This window comes from Dendrobates tinctorius, unplaced genomic scaffold (assembly GCF_039654945.1).
Source record: "Dendrobates tinctorius isolate UK_male_01 unplaced genomic scaffold, ASM3965494v1 ptg000020l, whole genome shotgun sequence".
NCBI lineage: Eukaryota > Metazoa > Chordata > Amphibia > Anura > Dendrobatidae > Dendrobates > Dendrobates tinctorius.
The window spans coordinates 9,321,580-9,329,871 of NW_027361688.1; positions in this window are offsets into that span (position 1 = coordinate 9,321,580).

Sequence of the window (8,292 nt, forward strand, 5' to 3'; positions counted from 1 at the left end):
GATATTTCCGATCTTTTTCTGGGGGGGGCCAACCCGTAGCGGTCTGAATGCAAAATCCTACAGAGACAAGTAGCGGCTGGGAAAATTCATTGTGGCGGTCTGGACTAGAAATAGGCAAAGCAAATGACCTCAGTAACAGCAAACGTCGCATGTGACCATTGGATATAAGGCCTCTTTCACGTCGCTTGTGACCATTGGATATAAGGCCTCTTTGTCACGTCGCCATCAGATTCAGGGCCTGCTGTCTTGGCCACTAGGAGGCGCCGGACTATCACATCACCGTCTGATTCGGGGCCTGCTGTCCCGGCCTCGGCCACTAGGAGGCGTCGTGGATTGCCCCCTAGTGATGACGGCAGCAGAGATGGGGCTCCTGCGCAGGCATCTGGTGGACGCAGGCTCCGCTCCTCTATCAGTCATGAAGGGGTTGGTGCATCACCATCCAGCCTGGTCCTGGGGGCGGTCCTGATGACATCATCAGTCCGGGAACCTGTGAGGGATGACCTGATCCCTCATATACCTTAGGACTGGTCTTGCAAGCCGCCGGATATATTCTTGGTTCCCCTGCGTACTACTCTGTGAATTGCTAAAAGTTTACTCTGACCTCAGCCTGGATTCCTGACTATTGCCTGCCGTTTCTGTACCTTTGCCTTTCTTCCGATTTTTTTATGCCGACCTTGGCTTGGATTCCTGACCATTCTATTGCCTTCCGATTTTTTGACGCTGACCTTGGCTTGGATTCCTGACCATTCTATTGCCTGCCGTTTTTGTACCATTGCCTGTCTTCTGATTTTTTTGACGCTGACCTTGGCTTGGATTCCTGACCATTCTATTGCCTGCCGTTTTTGTACTCCTGTCTCCTGATCACTATTACGGGTTTTAGTTTTTACCCCTTGTCGACCGTTCTGCTCTGGTCCACTGCGCCCCTAGACAGCTACCCCTGGGCCTTGCTATAATTCCAGACCCCTGTATAAGGGTTAAGGGTTTCGGGGTCACTCGGGGGCTGTCCTACTGCAGCCCAGATTCGCAGATGGTCGTCACATTATATCCGACCACCATATAGAGAACAAAAAAAAACAAAAACTGCTCCTTGTGTATATATCCAACATATACAAAAGCAGTCTCCCTGAACTTTTTTTTTCTCCTTCCCCTTCTTCTCCTACCTGAGCTGATTTTTGGTCTAAACACCTGTACTTGCTTCAGTGCACAGCCTGGAGGAACACTCCCATCTTCCAGCACAAGCATGCTGCAGTCTGGAGACTTCTGGAAGAAAGCTGAATGCCAGAGATCCACACTCCTGCGAAATCGGCCCCTGGGCAGCTCTGGCTATGGTTGCCCAGGGGCTCATGTACTGCCCGCAGATGCGGCTAAAGTTTTATTGCCCATCTTTCATTTGGTCAGAAATGTCTGTGTTTAAAAGCTTATGTGGATTGTGGATCTGAAGGAAATTTTATGGATTCTTTGGCTGCAAGGAATCTTGGTGTACCATTATTAAAGCTTAATGCCCTTATTAAAACCACGGCTATCAATGGCACATCTCTCATTCAGGAGGGGGTTAAATTTGTTACGGCCAAAATTGCTATGTCTGTGGGAGTGTTGCATACCGAACTTATGTCATTTTTTGTGATGGATAACTTATCTGCTGCAGTCATTTTGGGAATGCCATGGGTACGCCAGCACAATCCTTTTATCGACTGGCATCTGGGTGATGTTGTGCGCTGGAGTTCATAGTGTCAGAATAACTGCATATCATTAGCAGTAAACCAAGTTAAGGTTAAAACCCCCCTTATACCGTCTGCTTTCAGGGACTATGAGGATGTCTTTTCTGTTGTAGAATCTGAGAAGTTACCCCACATAGGCAGTATGATTGCCCTATAGATCTGATTCCGGATGCCCGTCTCCCAAAAGGGAGAATATTTAATCTCTCTGGTCCAGAGCGTCAGCCCATGAATGACTATATAGCGGACAGTTTAAAAAAAAAAAAAGGGTTTATTAGGCCGTCCATTTCACCAGTTGGGGCCGGGTTCTTCTTTGTGGAGAAGAAAGATGTGGGCCTCAGACCCTGCATTGCTTACCGGGAATTGAACGCAATAACTATAAAAAACCAGCATCCGCTTCCACTCATCCCTGATCTTTTTAATCAGCTATTGGAGGCCCGTTGGTTTACTAAACTTGACCTCCGGGGGACATATAATCTGGTCCCCATAAGAGATGGGGATGAGTGGAAAACCGCCTTTAATACACCCCTTGGCCACTTTGAGTACCTTGTGAAGCCGTTCGGACTCAGTAAAGCTCCTGCCGTGTTTCAGAACTTTGTTAATGATATTTTCAGAGACATTTGTGGGGGTGTATGTTGTAGTGTATTTGGATGACATTCTGATTTACTCTGTTGACCCTATGACACACGCTCAACACGTCCCGTCCGTTCTGTGCTGCAAAGACTGTGTGAACACTCCTTGTTTGCTGAACTGGAGAAATGTGTTTTTTTTTTTGCTGAGGTGGTACAGTTTTTAGGATACATGGTCTCAGGCAATGGGTTCCGCATGGATCCTGCCAAGATCCAACCTATTAAAGCCTGGGTATAACCCAAATCGCTAAAAGCACTACAGCGGTTTTTAGGCTTTGCTAATTACTACCGCAAGTTCGTCAGGGGTTTCTCAGAAATTGCCAAACCGCTCACGGATTTGACCCGGAAAGGGGCAGACGTGACCAATTGGAACCCTGAGGCAATTCAGGCATTTTCTATGCTAAAGGAGTGCTTCGTGGCCAACCCGGTTTTGGTTCAGCCGGATCTGGACCGCCAATTTATTGTAGAAGTGGATGCCTCTGAGGTCAGAGTGGGAGCAGTGCTATCACAAGGCACTGCATTCCTCACTCAGCTCCGTCCACGTGCTTTTTTTTTCCCCGCAAATTCTCTCCCACGGAGAAAAACTATGATATACGTAGGTAATCGGGAACTATTGGCAATCAAATGGGCCTTCGAGGAATGGCGCCACTTCCTCGAGGGCGCCAAACATAAGATCACGGTAATTACTGAGCACAAGAACCTGACCTACCTGGTGTCAGCTAAAAGACTAAATCCTAGACAAGCAAGGTGTGCCTTGTTCTTCTCTAGGTTTGATTTTATAATCACCTTCCGCCCTGGTACTAAAAATGTGAGGGCCGATGCCCTCTCTCGCAGTTTTTGCCCCTCACAAGCTGAGGACTGTGAACCAGTTCCGATATTGGCCAATGGGATCGTTGTGTCATTGGACCTTCTGGAGGAGATCCGTAGGTCCCCAGAACAAGCTCCGGACACTACGCCAACCAAAAAATTGTTCGTTCCGGCTACATTTCGCCTACAAATTCTTAAAGAATCGCATGACACTGTTCTGGCAGGCCATCCTGGTCTCAATAATACCGCCAGACTGGTAACTAGGAATTTCTGGTGGCCGACAGTGGTTAAGGACTGTAAAGACTATGTTTTAGCTTGTGAAGTCTGTGCCCGTGCCAAGTCCCCCCATAATCACCCTGCCGGCTGGCTCCAGTCCTTGCCCACCCCTGAGAGTCCATGGACTCACATCTCCATGGACTTCATTACGGACCTGCCGTCCTCAGATGGGAAAACGTGTAGCTGGGTGGTGGTAGACAGGTTCAGCAAACAGTGTCATTTTGTTCCACTGTCGGGGTTACCCAACTCCGAAACCTTGAGTAAACTGTTCATTGTGCATGTTGTACATCTGCATGGTGCTCCGGTCAATATTGTGTCCGACAGGGGTACCCAGTTTGTGTCAAAGTTCTGGAGGGCGTTCTGCAAACGCATTGGTGTTGAATTGTCCTTCTCCTCGGCCTACCACCCCGAAACAATGGTCAAACCGAGCGTATCAACCAGGCTCTGGAGCAATACCTTCGCTGTTTTGTATCAGAACATCAATCCGATTGGGTGGAACATCTGCCATTAGCTGAGTTTGCCCTAAACAATCGGTATCAGTACTCCATTAAGACTACCCCTTTTTTCTGCAACCATGGATTGCATCTGCGCTTCGGTTCATTTTCGGCCAGGATGTCTGAGTTCCCTGGGGTAGAGAAAAATATACATAGCTTAAAAACGATTTGGTCTGAGGTGAACTTGAAAGGGGCCCAGGTTAAGCAAGCTTCGGCTGCGAACAGCCGGCGGTCTAAGGGGCCGGACCTGGGAGTTGGAGACAAGGTCTGGCTCTCCACCAAAAACATCAAGCTTAAAGTGCCGTCTGCCAAACTGGGTCCCAGATTTATTGGTCCATACAAATATCTATCAGAATCCATCCAAAAAACGGCAAATTTCAAATTAGGGGGGCTAACCCGTACCTAACCCCCTACCTGACACCCCCAATATCTCGGGAACGAAAGGAGATCTAACGTTAATTTTTGCTGATCAAACCGGATCTAACGAATATCTATCAGAATCCATCCAAAAAAACTGCAAATTTCAAAGTTGGGGGGGCTAGCTAAGGGTTAGCCCCCCTCCTGGAAAAGATCGTAAATATCTCATTTTGTAGGGGTGATGTAACGTTAGTTTTGGTTGATCAAACCGGATCTAACGAATGTAATCACTTTTCACCCAAATTCTCACTAAGGGGGGTTAACCCGGGGGTGGTCATTACAGCATAACAATCACATAGATTATAACAAATCAAGAGGAATGAGGGCCCTGCTCGCAAGCTTACAATCTATGAGGGAAAAAAAAGGGAGACACGAAAGGTGGGTGGTAACAGTTGCCCTGATTGTATGGACCAGCCATAATGTTAAGTGTGTATCAGTACAGACACCGAGGGCTAATGGATGCATAAAGCATGTGGGAACATGATGCGGAGAACCTGGTTATGGTAAAACTTTTGGCTGTGCCACACAGGGATAGATGAGGTTAATATGTTGAGGCGATAGGCCAGTCTGAATAAATGCATTTTCAGGGCACGCTTAAAATTGTGGGTATTTGGGACTAATCGTATTGACCTGGGAAGTGCATTCCAAAGAATTGGCGCAGCACGTGTAAAGTCTTGGAGACGGGAGTGGGAGGTTCTGATTGAGGATGCTAACCTCAGGTCATCAGCAGAATGGAGGGCGCGGGTAGGGTGGTATACTGAAACAAGGGAGGAGATGTAGGGTGGTGCTGAGCCATGGAGGGCTTTGTGGGTGAGGGTAATAAGTTTATACTGAATTCTGGAGTGGATGGGTAGCCAGTGTAAAGACTGGCACAAGGTAGAGGCATCGGTGTAACGATTGTTGAGGAATATGATCCTGGCTGCAGCATTCAAGACAGATTGAATATTTAAGTATTTAAATTGTCTGCAAAAGGGCATCATTTATATGGAAACAGCTTCCAATTTCCACCACCAAGACCGCTTCCTGAAACCTCTGGGCCACCAATGCCATTTGTATGTGTTGGTGATGAAGCGTTCCAACTCTCGCAACACCTGCTGAAGCCATACGCAAGTAGTGGCTTGACGCCAACAAAAAGAGTGGTTAATTATCGCTTAACACGAGCGCGAAGAATGAGTGTGCTTTTGGCATTCTCACATCCAAATGGCAAGTTCTGTTGATGGCTATTAACCTGAAGACTCACACTGTGGATTAGGTGGTGAAAGCTTGTGTGGTCCTGCACAATTTCATAATATGCAAGGAACAGATTGTCATCCATGGCAATTTGGTAGAAACTTCCTTGTACGATTATCAGAATATTACTTTTGGAAGCCCTGTGGCAGTTTCAAGAATGAGGAACAAATTTGCAGAGTACTTTATTTCAACTCAAGGAAGAGTAGAATGGCAGGATGAGATGGTTTGATATCTTTTGATATAATGTATGCTGGAGTACCAAACTTATTGCAGTTTTCATATTTGTGATTACACCATGAATTTTTTCTATTAACCAAAGTTTTGTACCTTGTTACCCAAAAGCCCTACCTGGCACATTTATATACCTTTCCTCATTGGGGGCTCAGTAATTGGATCCTAATTAAATCGGAGCATGCCCATTGCTCAGTTAAAAGAAAAACGGAATCCGTCGCCGGATTCTGTCATTTGATGGATCCAGCTCCCATAGGCTTCCATTCAAGCAAACGACAGACCGCGATGGATCCGTTGCGGTTTGATTTTTCAACGTACACAAAAAACGTTACTTTGTCGTCTCCGGCCGACGGACAAACAATTTTCTACGGATCTGGTGAACGGCGGATGAAACGTGTGGCCAACCGTCGCAATCTGTAGCTAATACAAATCTATGAGGAAAAAAAAACCGAATCCAGCGGCATCAGTCGCCGGATTCGTTTTTTTTTTTCAAAATTCGACGGATTGCGACTGATAGCAAAAAACTGATGTGTGAAAGGGGCCTAACAGTTACCGCATGTGTCTGCTTTACGCCAGCGTCATTTTTCAAACTTTTTTCTTTCTGGAGGTGCTCAAAAACACCTGAGAAAGCGCTGCAAAAGCCGCCTCAAAAGATGGACATAACGCACAGTAATGTCAAAACGACTTTGTTGTGCACATGTTTAGTCTTTTGTTACTTCTTTTAATTGCTTTAGACTTCAGAAACCCTGGAGCGGTTAAAAGATGTAACGTTTATTCCTCAGGCGGCCTTCACTCAAAAGCCACCTGCTCTCAATAGAAGATATAGGGTGAAGACGCCTCTGTAAAAATGAGCGCAAAAACAATGATGGAGCCGCTCCAGGGAAAAAAAAAGCAGCTGGCTTTTTCCTGAAGTGACTTTGTGAAAGTCTTTGACATCGTGAACACGTAGCTTTAGGGGGTTTTCTATTTTTTGAGGCATTTCCTAAAAAGGTTTTGAAAAGATTTGTGGGATGTTTTTTTCCTGTATCTTTTATTTATTTTTACAGCCTTCTGATTGGACAGTGTCTAGTTTGGAGTGTTTTACATCAGGAGACGCTTCAAAGAAGTGACTTGCATTGTCCTTTTTTTTCCCCACTGTTTTTCAAAAACCTGAAGTGTAAAAAAAAAAAAACAAAAAAAAAAACCCTGCTAAAACATTGAAAATATAAGTAGCATAGTGGTTTAATAAGTAGAAATGAATAGGACGAGTCTTTCAACTTTTTTTTTTTTTTTTAGTGATTTTTAGTTTTTTGGAGCGGAGCTAGACCACAAAATTATCAGAAAACTACCATTAGGCCTGGGTCACACTAACCGACGCAAAATACGGTCCGTAGTTTACATGCGTAATACGGATGAATGACCCCTAAATAGTGCTCCATATGTCATCCGTAAGCAAGGTGTGGATGCGTATTTTGCGCATGTCTGCATCCGTATGGCGAGATTTTCTCGCCGCCTTGCAAAATGGACATATAATGGAGCCCTATGACAGGGTTTCTAACAGAAACGAAATAATAGATACAGACATAGAGAATGCATATATATATATATATATATATATATATATATATATACACACATACACACACACACACACACACACACACACACACGTCATTGAGACATATATATATATACATATATACGTATATACATATATATATACATATATATATATATATATATATATATATATATATATATACATATTAAAAAACATGAAATGAAATGCTTTACTGAATGTAAACCATGTGTCATTTCATGTCGGGTTGGGGAATGATTTGATAGAAGCCAGCAATTTAATTGGCGGCTATTCTGCTATGAAGAACTCTGTGAAATATAAATATATATAAATATATATATATATATATATATTTATATATATTTATATTTCACAGAGTTCTTCATAGCAGAATAGCCGCCAATTAAATTGCTGGCTTCTATCAAATCATTCCCCAACCCGACATGAAATGACACATGGTTTACATTCAGTAAAGCATTTCATTTCATGTTTTTTAATATGTCCCTGACTAATAATTAGATGAGGGTTTGTGTGCAAAATTTGGGAGTTGTAGTTGTTATTTTAAGGGGTTAATTTGTTGTTAAAAAATGTGTGGGCTTCCCATTGCCCTGTAGCGGTGGCGAATGGGTTAATCTAAGAAAGGGTTAATGTCACCTTACAATCGAATGGTGACATTAACCCTTTGTTAGATTAACCCACTCGCCACCACTATAGGGCAATGGGAAGCCCACGCATTTTTTAACAACAAATTAAGCACTTAAAATAACAACTACAACTCCCAAATTTTGCACACAAACCCTCATCTAATTATTAGTCAGGGACATATTAAAAAACACGAAATGAAATGCTTTACTGAATGTAAACCGTGTGTCATTTCATGTCGGGTTGCCGAACGATTTGATAGAAGCCGGCAATTTAATTAGCGGCTATTCTGC